Genomic DNA, 10,171 nt, shown 5'->3' with positions numbered 1-10,171 from the left:
TTAGCTGAGTAGTGATGGAGTCCCATGTTTACCTCGAGCTCCGCGAGCCCTCACGTTGGAATGTAGGCGGCCACACCCACGGCTTCATGTCTGCACAGGGAGCTGCTTACCTCCCCGCCGCGGGGGGAGTTCACACCTGGCGGGGCCCGCTGAGCAGGATTTGGGCGGAGGGAGACGGGTTTGTGGTAGTCAGGCGTGGTGTGACGGTGGACCCTCGCAGGCTCTGCTCGTAGTCTTCGGTAGCAGAGAGGACGCACCATGGATCTTATGTCAGCACACTGAGGTAAGAAATGGTGTGGAAGAACTTTACCTCGGCGCCCAGAGGAGGGAACGTGTTTGTTTTGACTGTGGTTTGGTGCAGCGTGGGTCTTGTTCACCCAACTTTAGTCCGGTTCAGCAGCTGCTAACAAACACTCTCGCTATGTTCTACCTACTGACTTAGTTTCTATTAGGGTGGTCCCCCATACCAATGATTCTATTTCCGTACTTTTCTAAACCAAGGGAACACCAAAAAACTTCATTATTGTCTTTATTGTAACAAAACATGTTAGTGTACATGAAACTTGTTTATTATTGTCATTTAGTCCTTAAATAAAATGTTGAACATGTCTTTTAGTAGTAAGTAAACAAACAGACTCCTAATTAGTAACATATTATGTCATTTATCTACCTATTATTTTGTACACATTATGAGGGACAAACTGTAAAAAATGGATTATTAATTTACTTGTTCATTTACTGTTAATATCTGCTTATTTTCTGTTTTAACACGTTCTATCTAAACTTCTGTTCAAATGTAATAATCACTTATTCTTCTCTTCTTTGATACTTGACATTGGTTTTGGATGATACCACACATTTAGGTATCGATCCGATACCAAGTAGTTCCAGGATCATACAGTAAAATTTATACCTAATAAGCCAATAATAATATGGTTAAAAAATACTGATGTAGAGGGTAGGTGTCGGGCTGTTTGCTCTTTTAACATGTTGTATCTACACTTCTCTTCAAATGTAATAATCACTTATTCTTCTCTTCTTTCATACTTTGAATTAGTTTTGGATGATACCACACATTTAGGTATCGATCCGATACCAAGTAGTTTCAGGATCATACGGTAAAATATATACCTAATAAGCCAATAATAATCCATCCATCCATCCATTTTCTACCGCTTATTCCCTTTCGGGGTCGCGGGGGGCGCTGGCGCCTATCTCAGCTACAATCGGGCGGAAGGCGGGGTACACCCTGGACAAGTTGCCCAATAATATGGTTAAAAAACATAGATGTAGAGGGTAGGTCTCGCGCTGTTTGCTCTTTTAACATGTTCTATCTACACTTCTGTTCAAATGTAATAATCACTTATTCTTCTCTTCTTTCATACTTTGCATTAGTTTTGGATGATACCACACATTTAGGTATCGATCCGATACCAAGTAGTTTCAGGATCATACAGTAAAATATATACCTAATAATCCATCCATCCATCCATTTTCTACCGCTTATTCCCTTTCGGGGTCACGGGGGGCGCTGGCGCCTATCTCAGCTACAATCGGGCGGAAGGCGGGGTACACCCTGGACAAGTCGCCTAATAATATGGTTAAAAAATATAGATGTAGAGGGTAGGTGTCGCGCTGTTTGCTCTTTTAACATGTTCTATCTACACTTCTGTTCAAATGTAATAATCACTTATTCTTCTCTTCTTTCATACTTTGCATTAGTTTTGGATGATACCACACATTTAGGTATCGATCCGATACCAAGTAGTTTCAGGATCATACAGTAAAATATATACCTAATAAGCCAATAATAATCCATCCATCCATCCATCCATTTTCTACCGCTTATTCCCTTTCGGGGTCACGGGGGGCGCTGGCGCCTATCTCAGCTACAATCGGGCGGAAGGCGGCTTACACCGTGGACAAATCGCCCAATAATATGGTTAAAAAATATAGATGTAGAGGGTAGGTGTCAGGCTGTTTGCTCTTTTAACATGTTCTATCTACACTTCTGTTCTGTTATGGTTTACTAAGGGAGGACGTGACGGCAAACGGACACCAGGTGGCAGTATGTCCAAATATTTATTAATATATATATGTAATAATAAATCAACAGAAAACATACTAAGTAAATGGAGCGTGGCAAAAACTATAGAGTGTATGGTGTTACTCTAAGTGTGTAAATTAACTGAAGTGTGTTTTACCCAAGTGTTGACAAAAGAGAACGCGGAAGTCCGTGGGGCAGGCAGGGGGTTCAGGTCAAACGAGCGAGGAGTCGAGGTACAAAGGAGGCAGTCAGAATCCAGAGGGAGATCCAGGGAAAAGAGTGAGACGCACAGCTCACCTTGCGGGCGACGGAGAATTCTGTGGGGACACGGGAAAAGACACTGAGAACACGTAGAGGTACAGGGCACAGGGAGAGCAGGTTTGCATAACGCAGGGTGATTGCTTACGGTACGCATTTGGAACTAAGTTCCCGCACGGATCCCTGTGTCCACTGGTCTTTTATGCTGCTCATCGTCAGTCACAGGTGTGTCCTGCAGCCGGCTGCGGCGGAGAGTGGGCGCGGTCCGCTTGATGAATGCGGGGGCGTGTCTGGAGTGCGCTGTCGGCGGGTCCTCTGGTTGGACTCGCAGCGGAGAGAGACGCAGAATGCGCATGTCCCACAACAGTATCCCCCCCCTATGGACAGATTCCAGATGTCCTAGAATCTGAACACCCCCAAAAGCAGGAACAAAAATCAAGGGAGGGTGGAGGGGTGAACTGGTGGTGGGTCGCCAGCCCAAGTGTCTCAGAAGCCATCGGGGACAAGTCTGGTGGCGGCGTCGGGTGGACCGCCGCTGCGGCCGGCGAAGTGGACGACCAAAGAACGGTCGACGTCTTGGCCGTCGGTAAGGCGGGCGCGAATGGTTCCCTGGTGCGGGCCGCCGGACACGAGGAGGTGGACGGCACTGTAGTGAGGACCGCCGGACACAAGGAGTTGGGCGGCGCCGAGCTGCAGCCCGCCGGACACGAGGAGATGGCTGAGGAGCTGAAGCCAGTGCTACTGGCTGAGGGGCGGGGGTCAGGGCCAGCCTAGGTATGGGTGCTAGCTCACAGGCTAGCCTGGGGACAGGTGCTAGCTCAGGGGCTTGCCAAGGGGCTGGTGCTAGCTCGGGGGCTGGCTCGGGGACTGGGGCTAGCTCGGGGGCTGGCTCGGGAACTGACGCTAGCTCTGGGGCTGGCTCGGGAACTGACGCTAGCTCGGGGGCTGGCTCGGGGACTGACGCTAGCTCGGGGGCTGGCTCGGGGACTGACGCTAGCTCGGGGGCTGGCTCGGGGACTGACGCTAGCTCGGGGGCTGGCTCGGGGACTGACGCTAGCTCGGGGGCTGGCTCGGGGACTGGCGCTAGCTCGGGGGCTAGCTCGGGGACTGGCGCTAGCTCGGGGGCTAGCTCGGGGACTGGCGCTAGCTCGGAGGCTAGCTCGGGGACTGGCGCTAGCTCGGAGACTAGCTGTGGGTCTTGTGCTAGCTCGGGGGCTAGTCGAGGGGCTGGTGCTAGCTCAGGTGCTAGCTTCGGGACAGGTACTAGCTCGGAGGCTAGCCAGGGGACTGGTGGCTGCGGCTGGGAAAAACGGAAGATAGGTGGGATATCTCGGGCAGGGGGAAGTCTGCCTGGTTGCAGCTGTGCTACCACATTAGCACAGCCACTAGTACAAAAATGAAAAACAGATTGTATAGGAATGGCAGGGGTTTGCCTGGCTGGGTGTAGATGCGCCACCACATCAGCACAGTCACCAGCACTATCCCCCCCTTCCGAATGCGGATGCCAAACGCCTCCAGCTGACTGAGGAATTGTCACTAAGGGTGGGAGGTGGGTGGCCAGGCGCCGGGCAAATTCATCCCTCCCCGTATTGAAATTAAACAGTCCCTTGACGGAGTGTTGAGGGCTATAAAAATTGTCCATGGTGGAGGAAAAAGACATCCTGAGAGGGGCAAAAAGGAAGGAGGAAAGGCGAGAAAACAAAAAAAAACAAACAAAAAGTCACTGGGACAGAGCTAAAGTCACTGGGGGCTATGAAAACAACAACAAAAAATACTGTGGCGTCAGGTCCTACTATTTAATTTTTCTGGCGGGAACTTACTGTTATGGTTTACTAAGGGAGGACGTGACGGCAAACGGACACCAGGTGGCAGTATGTCCAAATATTTATTAATATATATATGTAATAATAAATCAACAGAAAACATACTAAGTAAATGGAGCGTGGCAAAAACTATAGAGTGTATGGTGTTACTCTAAGTGTGTAAATTAACTGAAGTGTGTTTTACCCAAGTGTTGACAAAAGAGAACGCGGAAGTCCGTGGGGCAGGCAGAGGGTTCAGGTCAAACGAGCGAGGAGTCGAGGTACAAAGGAGGCAGTCAGAATCCAGAGGGAGATCCAGGGAAAAGAGTGAGACGCACAGCTCACCTTGCGGGCGACGGAGAATTCTGTGGGGACACGGGAAAAGACACTGAGAACACGTAGAGGTACAGGGCACAGGGAGAGCAGGTTTGCATAACGCAGGGTGATTGCTTACGGTACGCATTTGGAACTAAGTTCCCGCACGGATCCCTGTGTCCACTGGTCTTTTATGCTGCTCATCGTCAGTCACAGGTGTGTCCTGCAGCCGGCTGCGGCGGAGAGTGGGCGCGGTCCGCTTGATGAATGCGGGGGCGTGTCTGGAGTGCGCTGTCGGCGGGTCCTCTGGTTGGACTCGCAGCGGAGAGAGACGCAGAATGCGCATGTCCCACAACATGTTCAAATGTAATAATCACTTATTCTTCTCTTCTTTCATACTTTGCATTAGTTTTGGATGATACCACACATTTAGGTATCGATCCGATACCAAGTAGTTTCAGGATCATACAGTAAAATATATACCTAATAATCCATCCATCCATCCATTTTCTACCGCTTATTCCCTTCCGGGGTCGCGGGGGGCGCTGGCGCCTATCTCAGCTACAATCGGGCGGAAGGCGGGGTACACCCTGGACAAGTCGCCCAATAATATGGTTAAAAAATATAGATGTAGAGGGTAGGTGTCGCGCTGTTTGCTCTTTTAACATGTTCTATCTACACTTCTGTTCAAATGTAATAATCACTTATACTTCTCTTCTTTCATACTTTGCATTAGTTTTGGATGATACCACACATTTAGGTATCGATCCGATACCAAGTAGTTTCAGGATCATACAGTAAAATATATACCTAATAAGCCAATAATAATCCATCCATTAATACATTTTCTACCGCTTATTCCCTTTCGGGGGCGCTGGCGCCTATCTCAGCTACAATCGGGCGGAAGGCGGGGTACACCCTGGACAAGTCGCCTAATAATATGGTTAAAAAATATAGATGTAGAGGGTAGGTGTCTCGCTGTTTGCTCTTTTAACATGTTCTATCTACACTTCTGTTCAAATGTAATAATCACTTATTCTTCTCTTCTTTCATACTTTGTATTAGTTTTGGATGATACCACACATTTAGTTAGCGATCCGATACCAAGTAGTTTCAGGATCATACATTAAAATATATACCTAATAAGCCAATAATAATAATACGGTTAAAAAATACTGATGTAGAGGGTAAGTGTCGCGCTGTTTGCTCTTTTAACATGTTCTATCTACACTTCTGTTCAAATGTAATAATCACCTATTATTCTCTTCTTTGATACTTGACATTGGTTTTGGAAGATACCACACATTTAGGTATTGATCCGATACCAATGAGTTACAGGATCATACAATAAAATATACTACCTATTAAAGCAATATCGATGCAGAGGGTAGGTGTCGCGCTGTTTTCTGTTTTAACATGTTCTATCTACACTTCTGTTCAAATGTAATAATCACTTATTCTTCTCTTCTTTGATACTTGACATTGGTTTTGGATGATACCACACATGTAGGTATTGATCCGATACCAAGTAGTTCCAGGATCATACAGTAAAATTTATACCTAATAAGCCAATAATAATATGGTTAAAAAATACTGATGTAGAGGGTAGGTGTCGGGCTGTTTGCACTTTTAACATGTTCTATTTACACTTCTGTTCAAATGTAATAATCACTTATTCTTCTCTTCTTTCATACTTTGAATTAGTTTTGGATGATACCACACATTTAGGTATCGATCCGATACCAAGTAGTTCCAGGATCATACAGTAAAATTTATACCTAATAAGCCAATAATAATATGGTTAAAAAATACTGATGTAGAGGGTAGGTGTCGCGCTGTTTGCTCTTTTAACATGTTCTATCTACACTTCTGTTCAAATGTAATAATCACTTATTCTCTTCTTTCATACTTTGTATTAGTTTTGGATGATACCACACATTTAGGTATCGATCCGATACCAAGTAGTTTCAGGATCATACAGTAAAATATATACCGAATAAGCCAATAATAATAATACGGTTAAAAAATACTGATATAGAGGGTAGGTGTTGCGCTTTTTGCTCTTTTAACATGTTCTACATACACTTCTGATCAAATGTAATAATCACTTATTCTTCTTTTCTTTGATACTTGACATTGGTTTTGGAAGATACCACACATTTAGGTATTGATCCTATACCAATGAGTTACAGGATCATACAATAAAATATACTACCTAATAAAGCAATATTGATGTAGAGGGTAGGTGTCGCACTGTTTTCTGTTTTAACATGTTCTATCTACACTTCTGTTCAAATGTAATGATCACTTATTCTTCTCTTCTTTGATACTTTACATTAGTTTTGGACAATACCACACATTTAGGTGTCGATCCGATACCAGGTAGTTACAGGATCATACATTGGTCATATTAATAATAATAATAATAATTGATTATATTTATATCGCGCTTATCTATTGTTAGATACTAAAGGCGCTCACAGAGAAGTGGGAACCCATCATTCATTCACACCAGGTGGTGGTAAGCTACATCTGTAGCCATAGCTGCTCTGGGGTAGACTGACGGCAGCGTGGTCACCAGTTTGCGTCGAAACATGGAAGTGTAGCTCCTCTCTACTAAATGCAAGTGCTCCTAAAGCATGTTGTATTGTAAGTTTCTGAGCTGTTCTCTAAACATGGTATTAAGTAACCATGATCTCACATTCTTCAAATGTTACGTGTTCGCTGGGTTAGCGCAGACACATGCGGATCAGTGTGTGAAACTGCTGTCGAAACATGGAAGTGTAGCTCCTCTTCACTAAATGCAAGTGCTCCTAAAGCATGTTGTATTGTAAGTTTCTGAGCTGTTTTCTAAACGTGGTATTAAGTAACCATGAGGTAACATTCTTCAAATGTTATGCAGGGTTAGTGCGGACACATGCGGATCAGTGTGTGAAACTGCTGTCGAAACATGGAAGTGTAGCTCCTCTCCTCTAAAGTGCAAGTGCTCCTAAAGCATCTTGTATTGTAAGTTTATGAGCGATTTTTTTAAAAGTAGTACTAAGTAACCATGATCTAACATTCTTCAAATGTTACGCTGGGTTAGTGCGGACACATGCGGATCAGTGTGTGAAACTGCTGTCTGAACATGGAAGTGTAGCTCCTCTCCACTAAATGCAAGTGCTCCTAAAGCATGTTGTATTGTAAGTTTCTGAGCTGTTTTCTAAACGTGGTACTAAGTAACCATGATCTCACATTCTTTAAATGTTAATCAGGGTTAGTGCAGACACAAGCGGATCAGTGTGTGAAACTGCTGTCTAAACATGGAAGTGTAGCTCCTCTCCACTAAAATGCAAGTGCTCCTAAAGCAGTATTACAAATTCTGTATTCCTACAAAATCTGCCTAGACACCAGGTATTTTCTTTTTTGGAGTACGGTGGAAGTGAGTTTGTTTTTCATGCTCGCTCTACTGAAGCGCGGCAGAAGGTTCCGGTGATGCAAGCGGTGACGGCGTGGGCGTGTCACGGCGCAGACTCGTTAGTAGCAGACAAGTGTAGACTTAGTGCAGTGCAAATAATTACAAAAGCAAACAAGCAGCCAGGACCTTGAAGTCAGGACTTTGCACTCAGGAAGAGTTTTTTCTTGTTCTTGTTTAACAGAAATATTGTTTTTTTTTTGTACTCCTTTTTCAATTTCCTCTCCTTCTTTGTCAAATTCCCGTGACGCTTCCCGACCGCTCCTCACTTTCCTGTTTTGTGCTGGCAAGTTCAAACATAACCGCTGTCAACGTGCACGCTCAGAACTAATAATAGCACGTCACGCAGGCCTATTGTGCTGACTCACCTCCTAGTCCGCCCTCTTCCACGCAAGTGTAAAAATAAGAGAGCTGTTGGATGAACTCGGGGGGTGTCTTGAGCCCATATTGATAGCAGATATATTTACGCTACTCGCAAAATTAAAATCAGTATCAGATGATATCAGCTTGCGTGAAGAGTGTCTGATACAAGCAGTCCTGCACAGTGTTGACTTGTGTGTGATATCATCTGCGATACAAGCTGTCTATATATTTATGTACGTACTGTATATGTATGTAAATATGTATATATACATTTGTCTGCAAAGAGGTGGTGACTCGTCTTCTGCCCCAATATATATATATATATATATATATATATATATATATATATATATATATATTTGAAGCGTCACCAGCCTCCTCGGAGAGTCAGGCAGGGCTAAAGCAATAACAAATGTTTTTATAGCAGCAGATTTAAGTCCAAATTGCATTAAAAACTAGATTTTGACCCACCTCTATGGTGGAAGAACAATGAGCCTATATATCCTCTTACTGCCAAGTTAGCCAGGCTAATAAAAGTCTCAATCAATCAATTAAAAAACACACTTTATATGTAGAAAGGTTTTGTTAAGAAACCATTCTGAGCCTTATCTTATTTAGTTTTTATTTTATACACGTTGACCACATTAACATTGGCAATGGACCCTGTGTGTATATGTGTGTTATGCCATTGTTTACAAATTGGGTAAATAAATAACCCCCCAAAATTTACATTTTGTAGTTTTTTTACTGTACCGAAAATGAACCGAACCATGACATCTAAACCGAGGTACGTACCGAACTGAAATATTTGTATCGGTTTTGTCAAATCCTCAAGACTCCCTGCATCGGTGTTGTATCAGAAGTGACAACGTATCAACACACTCGACTATTAGTTACCCAGGAACCTGTATGGTGACATTCTTGCAGCTTGTATCATCAATCCATTTGTTTTGCTGTCTTCTCAACCCTGCTTGTTATGTTGTCTTCTCAACCCCACGTGTTATGTTGTCTTCTCAACTCCGCTTATTTTGTTGTCTTATCAACCCTGCTTCTTTTGTTGTCTTATCAACTCCCACTTGTCATGTTGTCTTCTCAACCCCACTTGTTATGTTGTCTTCTCAACTCCACTTCTTTTGTTGTCTTATCAACCCTGCTTCTTTTGTTGTCTTCTTAACCCCCACTTGTTTTGTTGTCTTGTCAACCCCACTTGTTATGTTGTCTTTTTAACCCCCACTTCTTTCGTTGTCTTCTGAACCCCACTTGTTATGTTGTCTTCTCAACCCCCACTTGTTAGGTTGTCTTCTCAACCCCGCTTGTTAGGTTGTCTTCTCAACCCCCACTTGTTTTGTTGTCTTCTCAACTCCGCTTGTTATGTGGTCTTCTCAAGCCCGCTTGTTATGTTGTCTTTTCAACTCCGCTTGTTATGTTGTCTTCTCAACCCCACTTGTTATGTGGTCTTCTCAACCCCACTTGTTATGTTGTCTTCTCAACTCCGCTTGTTATGTTGTCTTCTCAACCCCACTTGTTATGTTGTCTTCTCAACTCCACTTCTTTTGTTGTCTTATCAACCCTGCTTCTTTTGTTGTCTTCTTAACCCCCACTTGTTTTGTTGTCTTGTCAACCCCACTTGTTATGTTGTCTTCTTAACCCCCACTTGTTTCGTTGTCTTCTGAACCCCACTTGTTATGTTTTCTTCTCAACCCCCACTTGTTATGTTCTCTTCTCAACCCCGCTTTTTATGTTGTCTTCTCGACCCCGCTTGTTATGTTGTCTTCTCAACCTCACTTTTTATGTTGTCTTCTCAACCCCCGCTTGTTATGTTGTCTTCTCAACCCCACTTGTTATGTTGTCTTCTCAACCCTGCTTGTTAGGTTGTCTTCTCAACCCCCACTTATGTGGTCTTCTCAACCCTGCTTGTTAGGTTGTCTTCTC

At 44.1% G+C, this 10,171-nt stretch overlaps 1 protein-coding gene across 4 annotated transcripts in view; it reads left to right on the top strand.

Annotated features, from left to right (window-relative positions):
* LOC133538364 (cordon-bleu protein-like 1) overlaps nucleotides 1-10,171 on the top strand; it is an 83,006-nt gene that overhangs the window by 31,840 nt on the left and 40,995 nt on the right. The window contains exon 1 of one of the 4 annotated variants that reach the window (XM_061879945.1): nucleotides 14-283. The exons of the other annotated variants lie outside the window; for them this stretch is intronic. The gene's annotated coding sequence lies outside the window, so the exon portion shown is untranslated. Of the gene's footprint in view, nucleotides 1-13; nucleotides 284-10,171 lie in introns of those variants that run through there. 4 annotated transcript variants of the gene reach the window in all.

The sequence above is a fragment of the Nerophis ophidion genome, linkage group LG19 (genome assembly GCF_033978795.1).
Source record: "Nerophis ophidion isolate RoL-2023_Sa linkage group LG19, RoL_Noph_v1.0, whole genome shotgun sequence".
Taxonomy (NCBI): domain Eukaryota; kingdom Metazoa; phylum Chordata; class Actinopteri; order Syngnathiformes; family Syngnathidae; genus Nerophis; species Nerophis ophidion.
This window is presented reverse-complemented; position numbering and strand designations above follow the sequence as displayed.